This window comes from Bombus huntii, chromosome 8 (genome assembly GCF_024542735.1).
Source record: "Bombus huntii isolate Logan2020A chromosome 8, iyBomHunt1.1, whole genome shotgun sequence".
Classification (NCBI taxonomy): domain Eukaryota; kingdom Metazoa; phylum Arthropoda; class Insecta; order Hymenoptera; family Apidae; genus Bombus; species Bombus huntii.
In genome coordinates, this window is record NC_066245.1 from 6,776,289 (window position 1) to 6,789,585 (window position 13,297).

The window sequence follows — 13,297 nt, forward strand, 5'->3', positions numbered from 1 at the left end:
ATGCTTCCTTCCCCTTTGCTCTGTTCTGCCAGACTCCTTCTAAGGATTTCCACGTTGTCGGCGAAATTTCTCTTTCTATTCCAGTTGCCGGCATTTTTCCTTATTTCTGCACTGCTTCTCGTGGTTACGCTCAAAGGACGGATGTTTCTTGACATTAATACTCTTTCGCTCGGTACATCATTAAGGAACAATCGATAAAAGTCCATGATCTTCTCCTTTTCGTGGCAATAAAATCACCGAGAGAGAGAGAGAGAGTGAGAGAGAGAAAAAGAGAGAGAGAGAGAGAGGGAGGGAGAGAGAGAGCCAGAAACGTGAAAAGAGCGGATGGGTAAATGAAAGGACAGCGAACCACGAAGAAAACGTTCGAGATGAATTTTTCAGACCGCAGTAAACGATGTGCTTTCGCGATGTATAATTAGGTTCGCTTGAGAAACTCGTCGAGCGTAGATAGTTACGATATTCCTACACTAGCGTGTAGCGACAGAGACGAAAAAAGTTGATCAGATTTTTTAGTGACATGCGACAGATCGCGATATTGATTTCCGTAAAAGCCGGAGAGCTCTGGAATTCCTGTTACGAGGATGAAATTTGTACTAGTCACGACGAACCTCTAGGATTTTCACTTTACGGCCTGCTTGGCAGCCGTTTCGTACCCTCTTTATGCCAAGGCCTTTCTTCCAATTTTCTCTCTTTTTCCAATCATCTTTCCTTTCTCTCTTTCGCCTCCTTTTTCTCCACCTTTTCCCATCACCGTTTTCGCTACAAAGAGGGTGGTTGTGCTCATTCACGCCGCGAGTTTGCTTCGCCATTATCTCATCCCCGGCTCCTATTGACCCGACGAAACGCGTATAAAGAGAAACAAACGATAGCCTTCTGGTTTTGCAGCTGTGTGTGTGTGTATTCGTGTCCTGTCTGCCGCTTGTGGTTGACTCGTACGACCTCGGTCACGTCGAGATGAAGAGAGGAGAGCAACCGTAGGCAGAGGAGTAGCCGGTAAACTCGTAAGTCACCCTTCTAATTTCGTTTGCCTCCGGAAGACTCCAACCTGCCATCCCATGCTAGGATGAAGATTTATAGACTGGTTTGAATAGGTAGGTCGGGACGGTCTTTATGAAAGTGCCGGCTGTCGAAAATCTTGTACGCCGTATCGCGAGTCGAGGTGGGATCGATTTTCCTTGGATGTCAGCGCGATGAGAATTTTGTTCAACTACCAAAAGCGGGGGTCCCGTTATCGTCGCTTAACGAGCACCGTTTTAAGTTTGCCGATAATCGGGCTCGTTTAAGTATGCAGGTTAATGGAATTAGTTCGTCGTGGCAGTACAGTAGAGTTTTACATGTCGATAATTGGAAGGATTAATTATATTTAGCCTGGGACATCGATTTCGCATCGCTCCAAGAGATCCTGCACTATTTGTAGATTTTACTCTTTCGATAACTTCTCTTTTCTTTCTTTCTTCCCCTCTCTTTCCGTCTCTTTCTATCTCGCAAGGAAAGCTCCGTTTCTACAGCGCGTCATTAAACATTCCTTTTCTCATATCCATTTTCGATTGAATATTTTACGAGGCCTTTTTAAAGGTGATTCAGAAAATTCCTGATGAAGCTCAGGAAAAAGTTTCTTCGTCCCTTCTCGATCCTCGTTACCGCCATTCTCCATCCCTTCCATGGCACCGGAATTCGTGCTTTGTATCGCGAACGAAGAGGGAGAGGAAGGTTCGTTCGGCGGAAACTCTCTGCTAGCGTTCCCGACGATAATTATTGAATTACCAGCTGTATCAACACCTCGCCGTTCTCGCAACCGCTCATGCATATATATGTATGTTCATATTTATTGGAATTTGAATACCCCGCCGATGATAATGTACATACGTGTTCGATTATGAGTTTACTATTATAACCGCGTTCATACGATGTTGCATTAATCAATGCGACAATGGATACAAAACGCGAGATGTTCCATTCGATTTGCAGCAAAGAGGAACACAGAGAACAAAGAAATGGGAAGAAAGTCAGACAGAGAGGGAGAGACTAAAGTAGACAGTCAAAAAGCAACGTCTCGATTATACAGAAAATTATATTATTTTATTTTTCATTCGAATTCATTTATACGACAGCTACTCGAAATGTTTAATTTCTTCTAATGAAAATATTTTCTGCAGATCATATTATAGGGGAACGTATACGTATTTCAATGGAAAATACAATACCAATTAAAACTGGATTTTTGTAGTATCTAATAATTCTATAATATCGACTAATTTGATATTAATTTAAAATTAGTATTGCAGATATCTATCGTAATTAAAATATGTTGAAACAGAATTCGAAGGTGAATTTGTTTGAAATTTTTAGACTCGATGAAACACACAGTGATTCCAGATTTCTGGTCAATAGATTTGTTCTGACAAATGTTATTATTTCATGTTGCGCGGTACATTCAATTAATTCAGTGAACTTTTATCCCCTTCCTTCGATTCATTTGGAATTTTTCCTAAAAAGAAAATTTTTCCCTTTTATCGATAACGAAGAACAGATTCGTTTCGACAAATGCTATCGATCCACGTCCCACGGTATATTTAATTAATCAAAAGTACAAATACATTCTCTTTCTTTGATTGACTTTTGATTTTTTGTAATGTGGAGTCTTCTCGAAAAAGCAAGCGCGAATCAAACGAACAAAAAATATATTACACGTAATAGAGAAGAAATTCCTTTCCATCCATGGTATATATTCATGATATGATTAATCAAATGGAAATACGATCGATTTTTATTCCCTTTCTTCGGTTCGAATGATTCATTCTGGCTATGCTTCAAAAACATCGTGCATCGACACGTTCTCGAACCGTGTTATTTTTCTCAAGAGACCAACTTGCGCCGCTCGTCGACCGCAAATTATCCATCAGTCGCAGACAGCCCCTGTGAAAATTGATTTATTTCGATAGGGAGCGAGCAGTGATAGAAGATAAAAGTTTACTCGACAGGCGTCAATCTGTTCCGCTGTTTGAATATTTCCGAGGCAATTTATGGCTTCTTTTGCATGTCGGAATTTTTGGGTATCGACTATAAAAGTCGAACCGGAACGTGTTTTAAGAAGCACGTATTAATATTAACGCGATTAAAAACCTGTTTCGAGCGCATAACCGCGTTTCACCGTATCGATTTTACCGAACGATACGATCGATCGTCTCATCGAGAAGCATCGTCTCCATACAAATTAGAGAAACGATTCAAAAATGAATATGCGATTTGAACGAAATTAATGACATCGCGCTCCACGTTCCCTCGTTGCAATTTCTTCTTGAATTTCTACGTACGAATTGGAATTTTATTGGCGTAAAACGCATCGAGAAACTGGTTTTCCAGGTGTTAGGTTTGCGCAACTATCGCACGCTATAATCACGGGGTTCAAAGATTATCGTCCTTTCATTTCCGTCCCTTCGAGCTAATGAGCGATGCCACGGTACAGCTCGAATAGTGGAAAGAACGAAAATATAAAAGAAGAGGATCGTAAGAACACGCCTGGGAATATCCGTCAAACGGGAACAAAAAGCGTACGGATGTTACGTTTGCGTTTATACAAACTTGGCTGAATCATCGATGGTTAGGTTAATTATAATTCATAACCGTCAAGCTGATCATTGGCTTTAGTTATAATTGATACTTGGCAATAATCATTAGGAGAACGAATTATAAGCTGTCCGTGCTTTGGGAGAATACGAAGCGGAATGCTATTATATTGAAAAATCTGCTCGAAAGCAACTGTGTGTAAACTGATCGAGAATCTGGTACGAGTGAAAAATCGTCCGACAACAACCATGAGATCGCGCAAATTTTATGGAACAGTCGGTGCATAGTGTAACCGGTTAGAAACACTTATATTTACCGGAGTTAATCAATTTTCTTCGCTCGCAATTTAGCGATGGGTACTCCAAAGTATTCTCGTTAAGAGTATTAAATTATATATAATAAATGCCTCTTTAAAACGCAAGTCATTAAATCACTGTCAAATTTCCCACTGTCTGACGTGTAATTAATGATATCCGCGTGAAAAGTCTTTAAGTGTGTAATTGATTTATTCGGGAAAGTAGCAGTTGAGATGAATACAAGTCGCTTGTTATACGACACGTTGTACGATTAAAAGACCTGCCTCACGTTTAACAGCATTGCGTTATATTGATGCGCTTAACATGTTGACAAGGATACATCATTGATATTACATTAACTGTTCACACACGTTTTATAGAATGGGACATATTAGCATTTGGTATTGGAGAAATTGCTATTTGTTTATGAGAATGTATTATTTGTTTACTATTACCAATATGTGACTTTATTATTATTTACTGTGTATTATTACTTCTATTGTTACTTATTAGCACTTGCTTTTATCGTTACTTACTGTCTACTCGAAGCTTGTAAAATGATTCTTATGCAAAGATTACTACTGTATCGTAAATTAAAGTCTGTCGGATACACTAATTTTTTCATCTCATTGCATAAATGAATTTTTAAATGAGTTTTTAATTTCCTAAATCTACCTCGTGGAAATTGTAATTACGTGGCATTTGAAAATTGAAATTTCTTGTTTAAAATAAAACGATAAAGTCTTAGAGTTGTAATGAAAAACTTAAGATTGTCTGGCTCTAAGGCAATATTCTACTTAAGGTAGTTTATGCTATTAAACGTGGTTTATTTGTAGCATAACTTGAATATCTTTTTATTACCTGATAAAGTAAAAGATAAAATAAAGAGCAGTAAGCTGGCGTGTACACGTGTAACCTAATATCGAATAAAGTAGATTTGGATTTGGCTTTTCAATATAAAAAGCGAATACGTCGATGTGGGTCTGATGGAATTTAAGTGCTATGTTGTTAAATGGACGACAGGCTTAAATCGATTTAACTTTACATCAAGTCCACTTAGACTTCTTGCTTGTCGTTGGGAGTAATTACAGTTTTTCAGGCACGGCGATACGACACGCATTAAGATCGTAATATCAGGTACGAGCTTGCGCTTTGACAGTTCGTTTTATTAATTGATTTTGAGAAAATTTATGGTTTTACAGTCGTCGGATATAATTATACATAATACGGAAGTTATTACACTGATAACGGTTTGACAAAGCAACGTTTCATTCAATGAAAAATAATGAAATAAAACACCGAGCTATCGTATCAACGATTAGGTATAATTACTTTAATATCGTAGGAATTACTGAAACATCCGTTAGAAGAGACACTCAATTTAATTTATTATTATACGACTTGAGAGATCGTGAATTACGAATGAAACGTTGTTCGTTTGTAAAAATCGATACTATTCTTACATTTAAGAGCAGAAAATTTGCCCAAGTGTAGTTAACGCGATATTAAAATAAATACGAATTTCAATGTATATGATCATTAAAAAATTTCCACATGGAAACAATCGTGAAACAAATCCTCGAAATTAACGATAGACAAACCTAAAAACTTTCCATGTTCGTCCAAACAATCTTACTGCTTCCATCATATCTACGCAAGTCCATAAACTTCGTGACAGTCCAACATGCAACAGTCTAACACACAAGGGAAAAGAGCTGATAAAATGTATCATCGGTGATCGATGCGAAACGTTTCGCGGTGTCTCGAGCGACAAGTGCAACGCGAGCGTGAAACGCTGGCGAAAGGAAAGATTTCGAAGCGTGGAGTGCTCTGCTCGGATGGAAAATGGATTTTTCGTGGCACAGGAAATAACACTGCGAATCGATTGACATCTCGACCGAGCGTGCGACGTAGCACATTTACGATACGTAAATGCGTACTTGCGCGGGTGAATCCTAGCGAGGGTAGCAGTCAGAGGGAGAACTAGATCGAGGCCACGAAAGGGAGATAATGAGGAAGGAGGTCGCGTGGTTTGCACAAGCCGCAAAGGATTCGTTGCCACTCTCGTAGAAGCCACCACCTGTCGCGATAGCGAAAGACCGGGTCGTAAAGGCAAACGGACTGAGAGGAAAGGAAGAGTGCGAGGTAGTGTGGCAAGGACAAAGAGAAAGCGACAGAAAGGGTGGAAAACGGTGAACACCGTATAAATGAAATTTCGCCAGGGTATTGGCGAAGTACGAGGTAGAAAGCTCCGCTGACGACTGATTTCTCTCTTTCTGTCTTTTACCAGGATTCACGAGCTTCAACGTCAAAGGGAGCACCTCGATAACAGTTTCGGATTTTTGCGACATGGGCACGGACCACGAGGACGACTCTTATCGGTGGCAATTTCGATTGAAACATTCGTATAAATAGCGCGCTTGTTGAGAGTAGAGCGGTCGCCAGATGAGGCTGTTTCCTGGTATAAAAGTACAAAGGACATTCGGCGAGACGGCAACCGTGATACAGAGTGGCAGCTTAACGATATGCACGCGATAACGATTATTGTAATGACAATAGGAATGGCGTTGCTCGTGTCACTCGCATTTACCAGTGGCAAGAGTAAAGGAATGACGTCCAGTTCCAGTTGGTTGACTATTAGCTCCGACGTTTAATACAATCTACACGTTCCTGTTCTAATAGGAATGAACGTTACGATCGCTCTTTGTTAACTGTTTCCTATTAACATCGACTATCAAAAATTGTTTCTCTCTCTTTCTCTCTTTTGTTCGAATTATTTCCGATCTCAGGTACGATCAAGTAAGAGATTTCGCCATCTCGTTTTAGTCTCAACGTAAAACTAAATCGATAACCTTGACCGGAAGAGCGATCGCTAATGCAGTTATCCAAGCTGCGCGTCGATAAAATCCGATCGAATATCCTCACCTCTGACGATCTTTCAGTTAAAACTACTTTCGTGATGATTCTCTTTCCGCTGTTTCCCATGCCTGTATTCGCCACTCAGTGACGTCAGAGGAAAATCGTTGGTAACATGGAAATTACGTTGTATTCTCGTTTCTGGAAACGAGAGGTACCGGACACAATGAAATTGCAGCGCATAGCGTGCATCCTAAATATTTACCCGGCTCTTGCAGTTACATCGTGCAAATATGTCGTTTGCGACTGAGAAAACACGCACGTCTATCGCAGCGACGCGACGGTCTGTCGTCGTAACACTCGAGACAGGCTTGATGGCTCCTCCGAGTGGCTTGCCCGATGCCGAAGGTGCAAATAGCTTGTCTTTTCGACTTCCAACGACGACAGCTTAGCATGGGTAACTGCTTTCAGTTACGGTGGTCACTTGTTCCTCGGTTAGGGACTAATGAGATCGCTGGTGTCGGCTGTCGCGTTAACTTCGCTGCCACGATTGTTAATACCTAGCCTGACATCGTTAACAGAATCGTTGATGAAATTGTTATTAACCGCACGAAAGGGGGTCGTGGAAAAAGTAGCGAACGTTTAAGCAAACTAACGACCGCTTGTTTTCGAACATGAATCGGGCAATAAGTAACGTTGATGTCTTTTGGATCGATATTCCTTCGCTGCTAATAAGCAGGTATTCTTCATGAAAAGTGTACAATAGAATTATAATATAGATCGTGAAATTACACGCACACGGAAACAAAAATGGAAACAAAATCGTGAAATGTCAATCGAAAACTATTTTTTCCTTTTTTAGGAAATTCATGTTTGTCAATATAATAATTACTATAGAGCAGAAAACGATAGATAGTAGGTTCGTACAGCGTAATTCTGTTAGAAAGTTTAAAGTGATAGTTTTAAACATCAATCTGTAAGTAACTTTTGCAACTTGAAATACGCGCCTAGCTGCAGCTTTAATACTTTAATTTATGATCTCATTACATCTACTTCGTCAAGCGTATACGATTCTATTTTCCAAATTCATAAGAAAGATCAATTTTTCCGCTTCGTTGTGAGTATGCGAACATATCGATAATTGGCGGTATTAAAATAGTCGCTGCGTTAATTGGCAATACTCTCGTCTTCGTTAGCTTGGACGCGTCGCGACGTTTTAAATACAACGAAGATTTCTATCGACGAACCACTTAGGCTCGGTGCAGACGAACTACTTTTTCACTTTGCTTTCTCGGTGTATACGTTTTTCTTTGTTTATCCAGTTAAGAACGCCGAAGACAGACTTTTTGACGCGACAAAAACGCAGCGTGAAAACGTAACAAGTTTGTACCAGGTCTAAATGGATATTTTATAAACTATCGTAAAGAGGGAAATACGATAGATCATCCCCGATTATTTTATCATCACCCGCGTTATACGAATATCATCGATATCGGAGCAGTACTCCATTAACGATTAGCCAATTAATTATCAATTAATCTGAATAAGTCTGTTATAAATTAGAGCACCGAATAAATATAACTGATTGATCATTATTCTAATGAGGGTGATTCGATCCGGTTATCGGTTGAAGGTCCGAATTCGAATGTAGGGTGGTTTCCTGATATCTCTTTCCGATAATTTATTCCCATTAAAGCATTAAACCTTACAATTTATAATCTCTCCGAGCAAACTATATCTCGCCGTGCTATTCTTCTATTCGCGTGATAATGGGTCACGAAGTTTGTTCGAATAATGGCCAGATAGAGCCGAGAAAGAGAGAGAGAGAGAGAGAGAGAGAGAGAAAGAGAGAGTTACAGAAACAGAATTCGAATCAAGGAGCAGTTTCGATCGAGGATCGAACTTCGTTGGAGCGTGCATGGTCTTTTACAAAAAATCATCCCTTCGGTCCTTCACGCGTCAGAATTATGAAGTTAGAAGCTCGTCTCCTCAACGAGCTCCCCTTGGAATCGTGCAATCGACAGAGACAATCCTTCGACGTCGACCAGCAGCTGACTTCCCCGATAATATAATGATCCGACTTTGAGCGGCTTAAAGGTTATTTCGAAAACTGTCGGGTCACCTGAATTCGTTCGAACAGTAGGTTTTCTTTGCTGGCTGACCGTCGTCGATCCACTCGAACTTCCCTTAAAGTGCTTGTGTAATGAAAGCCTTTAACACTGGTGGCGTGACACTAGGAAGTTCCCTGCAGGAAATTCGAACGGTTACTTTGAGGGATATCTCCAAGCAGAGCAACTTCAGGGAGCTTAGGTCAACGGCCGAATTAATGTGCAAACTTCAACATAATAGTTGCTCCTCTCGGGGGTCTTAACTATCGGGTGGTTCTCTAAACTCTCTCGGACAAGTTCATTAACTGCTCGCGCACGTTATACCATTCTTTGTTCTTTGATCGTTCGACAATAATTTCTGTCGTTGATCGTCCTCCGTGTAATTTCGCCGGCTGTCGGTCGAATGTCGGCGATCTTCCGATTCCCGCGGAGCGTACATTTTTCATTCGTCGTATTAACGATTCAGCAGCGACCGATCAATTTCCGAGAGTCGTCGAGGATGCAATTATTTCCTTCTCTTCTATCTTGGTTGCGAGCGGCATTTAAAATTGATCGAGATCGGATACGATTCGTCTCGCTGCTTCTTCTCTCGCTTACGGCTCGCTTCTGCGCGTGTCTCTCTGTATCGGAGGAAATTAAAGCGCGCGAACTGATTCCGAAAATTGGCGAACATGGCATAAAGTAGCAAACATTCTGATGCGGTCGGCAGCAACGTAGAAATTCCAGGTGACACCGGTGTTAATTACGCGGCTCGTTGCAAAATAAATTATCGCGTATCGACGTAAAATTCCTGCGGAAAATTCGTGCGATGTTCGCGGAACGCCAGCAAGAACGCGTTCATAATCGTACGTCCTAATTGCGATAACTTTGCCCGATTGTTGATCGACAGCCTATGTTAACGCTCGTTCGTCGTATTAATCGCTCGGACACATACGTATGAATAGCTTTGAATTCGTTCGACCCATCGAGACGAGTTCGATTGGTTGCACTCTGACCGGTCGTGAATTAATAAAGGTCAGAAATAGTGAGCAGAAATTACGGGCGTAATTTTCACGGCAATTATGTAAAACACAGCGGGTTTTGTTAGCCAATGCTCGCGTTTGTAGCTCGGCAGAATAAACCAGGAACGATTCGTTCGCTGGCAAAATCAATTAGGCGCGAACAATGGTCGACGATGCGCGACGATCGTCGTTGCGCATTTGCAAATTGTTTATTATGTATATATCTGAATTATAATGGGCGATCGGTGTATCGATTGGCTCCATTGACAACCTACGAAGACCATTTAAACGCGTCTTTGAGTGGCCAGAAAACAGGAGTTCCATCGGGTAATTCTATCGATACTTGCAATTTATCGAGAATAATTTCCTCCGTTTAGTTTATCAACGTTATATCGAATTCTTTTCATTTGCATGCCTTGTATGAACGATCGCGGTACGATCGAACGAGCGGCATTTTTTGCCTCTTTGCAATCTTCACATACCGAGAGACACCCTATAAATATGGTAACCTCATCTCGAGACTACTCGAAGCGCGTTCGTCCTAATTGAGCGATTCGCTTCACAAGGTTCTCAGTGACACAGTGCTCTCTATCTGTTTCTTGATAAAGTTCAACGCGCTACTGATACAATTCATATTCAACAAGTCTAATATTCGGTAGTCAAACGATCTCGAATCTGCGAGGACACGACTGTATCGCATAGCAAACAATAGCGCGGATTAAATTAGGTAACTACTCTCTATAGCCGGTGCAATAGGGAGATACCGAATGAAATAATCCCTTGCATCTACGATAGCTTTGTCGAGAGTCAAACAGCCGGCTTTTATCGTGTTCCAACGTCGCATGATTATGTAAATAAAAGTACGCTTCTTCGTTAAAGAATCGAAGTCAGGTTAAAAATAGCCGCATCATTGACTTGTCGAAAATTACACATTGTTTTTCAGCCTTTTATTTTTTCCCTCTTCCACTTTTATTTCGTTTCATGCGTCGAATATAAATAAATATTTTCGTTTGCGCGGTAAATCTGCGTTCGAAAAATCAATGTACATTCGGTGTTTAGTATCACCCGTACTGGACACGGCATTACCAGTTTTTGGAGGCACAGCCGGCGACTTTTTTCGTAACGATGCTCGTATAATACCTAATGTATCCAGGCATTCTCACGCAATTTGGTGAAATTTAAAACAGCCATGGCCGTCACTGATTTCCTATTTATTTAAATCGTAGCGAACGATAAAAACAGCCGGCGCTGCTGAAAATAAATTATCAACAATTACGACGACCCTCTATTCACTCAGAACGACCGGTCGTTTCGTATTACGAGCGTGAAAAATAGTCGACGGTTAATGCAAAGGTGGCGAGCGATGAATGGCAGGGCAGATAAGGGGTGAGAGGGGTAAGGGATGGAGGAAGTTCGAGTCTCGTTCGGCCTCGTCGATACTTATTATCGGGCGATTTTCATTTTCAATCGGCGTTCGAATCAACCGAAATGACGCGTTAAACAAGGGTAGCCGAGTTAACGAGTTCTTAATGAAGTTTCGCATCCACGAATAATACAGTTAATCGGGTCGTTCAGCGTGCGTTGTAATTCAATGCGATTGGATATATGCAGGTTCGCGTGCAAATTTCACCGGAATTACAATTTTTTCATGCGTGTCCTCGCGCGCCCCGGCCTTCCATTCGACGTGTGTGCACAGGTTCTCCGTTAACCGTTTAATTTCCCTGTTTTTTGGTTACGGATACCGAGTGGTTTTCGCGGAATTCCATCCATCTCCTCGGTTCGTGTGTTTTTCCTGTTGCGTTGTTTTGTTTGCCGAAACCAGCCATACACGCGAGTATTGGCCGCCACGTAGCGATACGATAGGCTGGTCGAGATGGTGGGAGAAAAATGAAAATTAGTATTCCGACGGCAATGCACTCGAGTGTTAGGGACACGTGGGGTGTCAGCATCGACGCATTCGGCGCGACGACACGTTTTGTCCTGCAGCCCTGTGTCAGCTCAGTCAATTAACGTGCTCCGTCTTTCTATTTTATTTCCGTTGGTTTTGTTTTGCACCCAGCACACCACGTGCCACTGCCACCACACTATTTCCACCTTCGGTTCTCCGGCTCTTGTCGCAATCGTTCACTCTCGTTCGCGCGCTCGCGCTCGCGCACACGATTCGCACAAGCCCACACTTTGTTTTGATCACGTCACACCGCCAGGACGCACAGACTGTCGGCTTCCCTGGGGATACACGGCGCAGCTTTTAATTGCGCTCCCAATTAGTGCACGCGCCCGATCAAGAAGTACTTCACCTGCTGCCGGGTTGCAACGAAACACGTGTCCAATTATCAACTCCCACGATCCCCCAATCACCGAGGATAGTCTTTAGTTTTGTTCGTTTTAATCCGTAGCGTTTCGTACGCGATTCTTACGCAAAGACATCTCCTCCTTCAGCATTTTAATCGCGCTCCTTCCTTCGGTCGTTCGATGGTATTGCCTCTGGTTTCCCCTTAGACTGCTCTCCGTAATTATCGAGAAAATTTATGTTATATACTCGTCTCTTTCTCTTTGGTTTATTTTGTGGGAATCCCCGGAGTCGCTTAATAAGAAGCTGGTAATTACGTTTTGCAAGGAGAGACTGTTTATCGCTAGTCCAACGTTAACTTCATTAATTATTCTGCTCAAAGGGCAGAGAGACTCTTTTATTTCCGTTCCTCTTAACGGTAGCGACGATCTTCCTTCCCTTCTAGAAAGCATCTTAATATCATTTATTGATGCTGCGCTATAGTAAACGGCAGTGCTGTTTAGCCGAATATTCCTGAAAATATGAAAAGATATTTTTCTTCTTCAACGCAAACTTTTTTACAAGCAACATGCTTCGTTACTTCATGGTCTGTTTACAATGCCCACAAGTCATCCCTGGGATTAAACGGATCGGTCTGAATACCGGGCAAGCTGTAATATTAAATTTTATTCCGCTAACATTCCTTTCGGTTCGTAAATTTTCTTCAGAGACATTGTCATGCATCGTGCAGCGAGTACTCTATGTACAGGCTGCATAATTCCGGCAACCTTTCTACAGGAAAATTCTCTTGTATCGTAATAGGCAATCGATGGGTTCGCAAGAATGCCGTAAATTTGAGTTAGCGTACGTTAATTAATTCTTTGCCTGTTCAAGAGCACGACGCAACGGCCGATCATACATAGTCACGACAGAAATGCATGAATTTTATGTTTTATCTTTTTTTTTTTTTTTTTTTGCAGCCCGATACGATGGAACAGTTTAGCGAATTCTTTCTGCTTAGAACTTCAAGTACCAGGTGCTGTAGCGGCAAATGCATCCCGTAAAATACACGCACCTGTAAACGAACAAGCACTCGACGCACTTAATACGGAGTTAGCCCGAGTTGCATTGTGCAGCGGTGCGTGTCGCGATACAGTAACGTCCACTGTTCGAAATAAAAATATTTTATAGAATTACGGG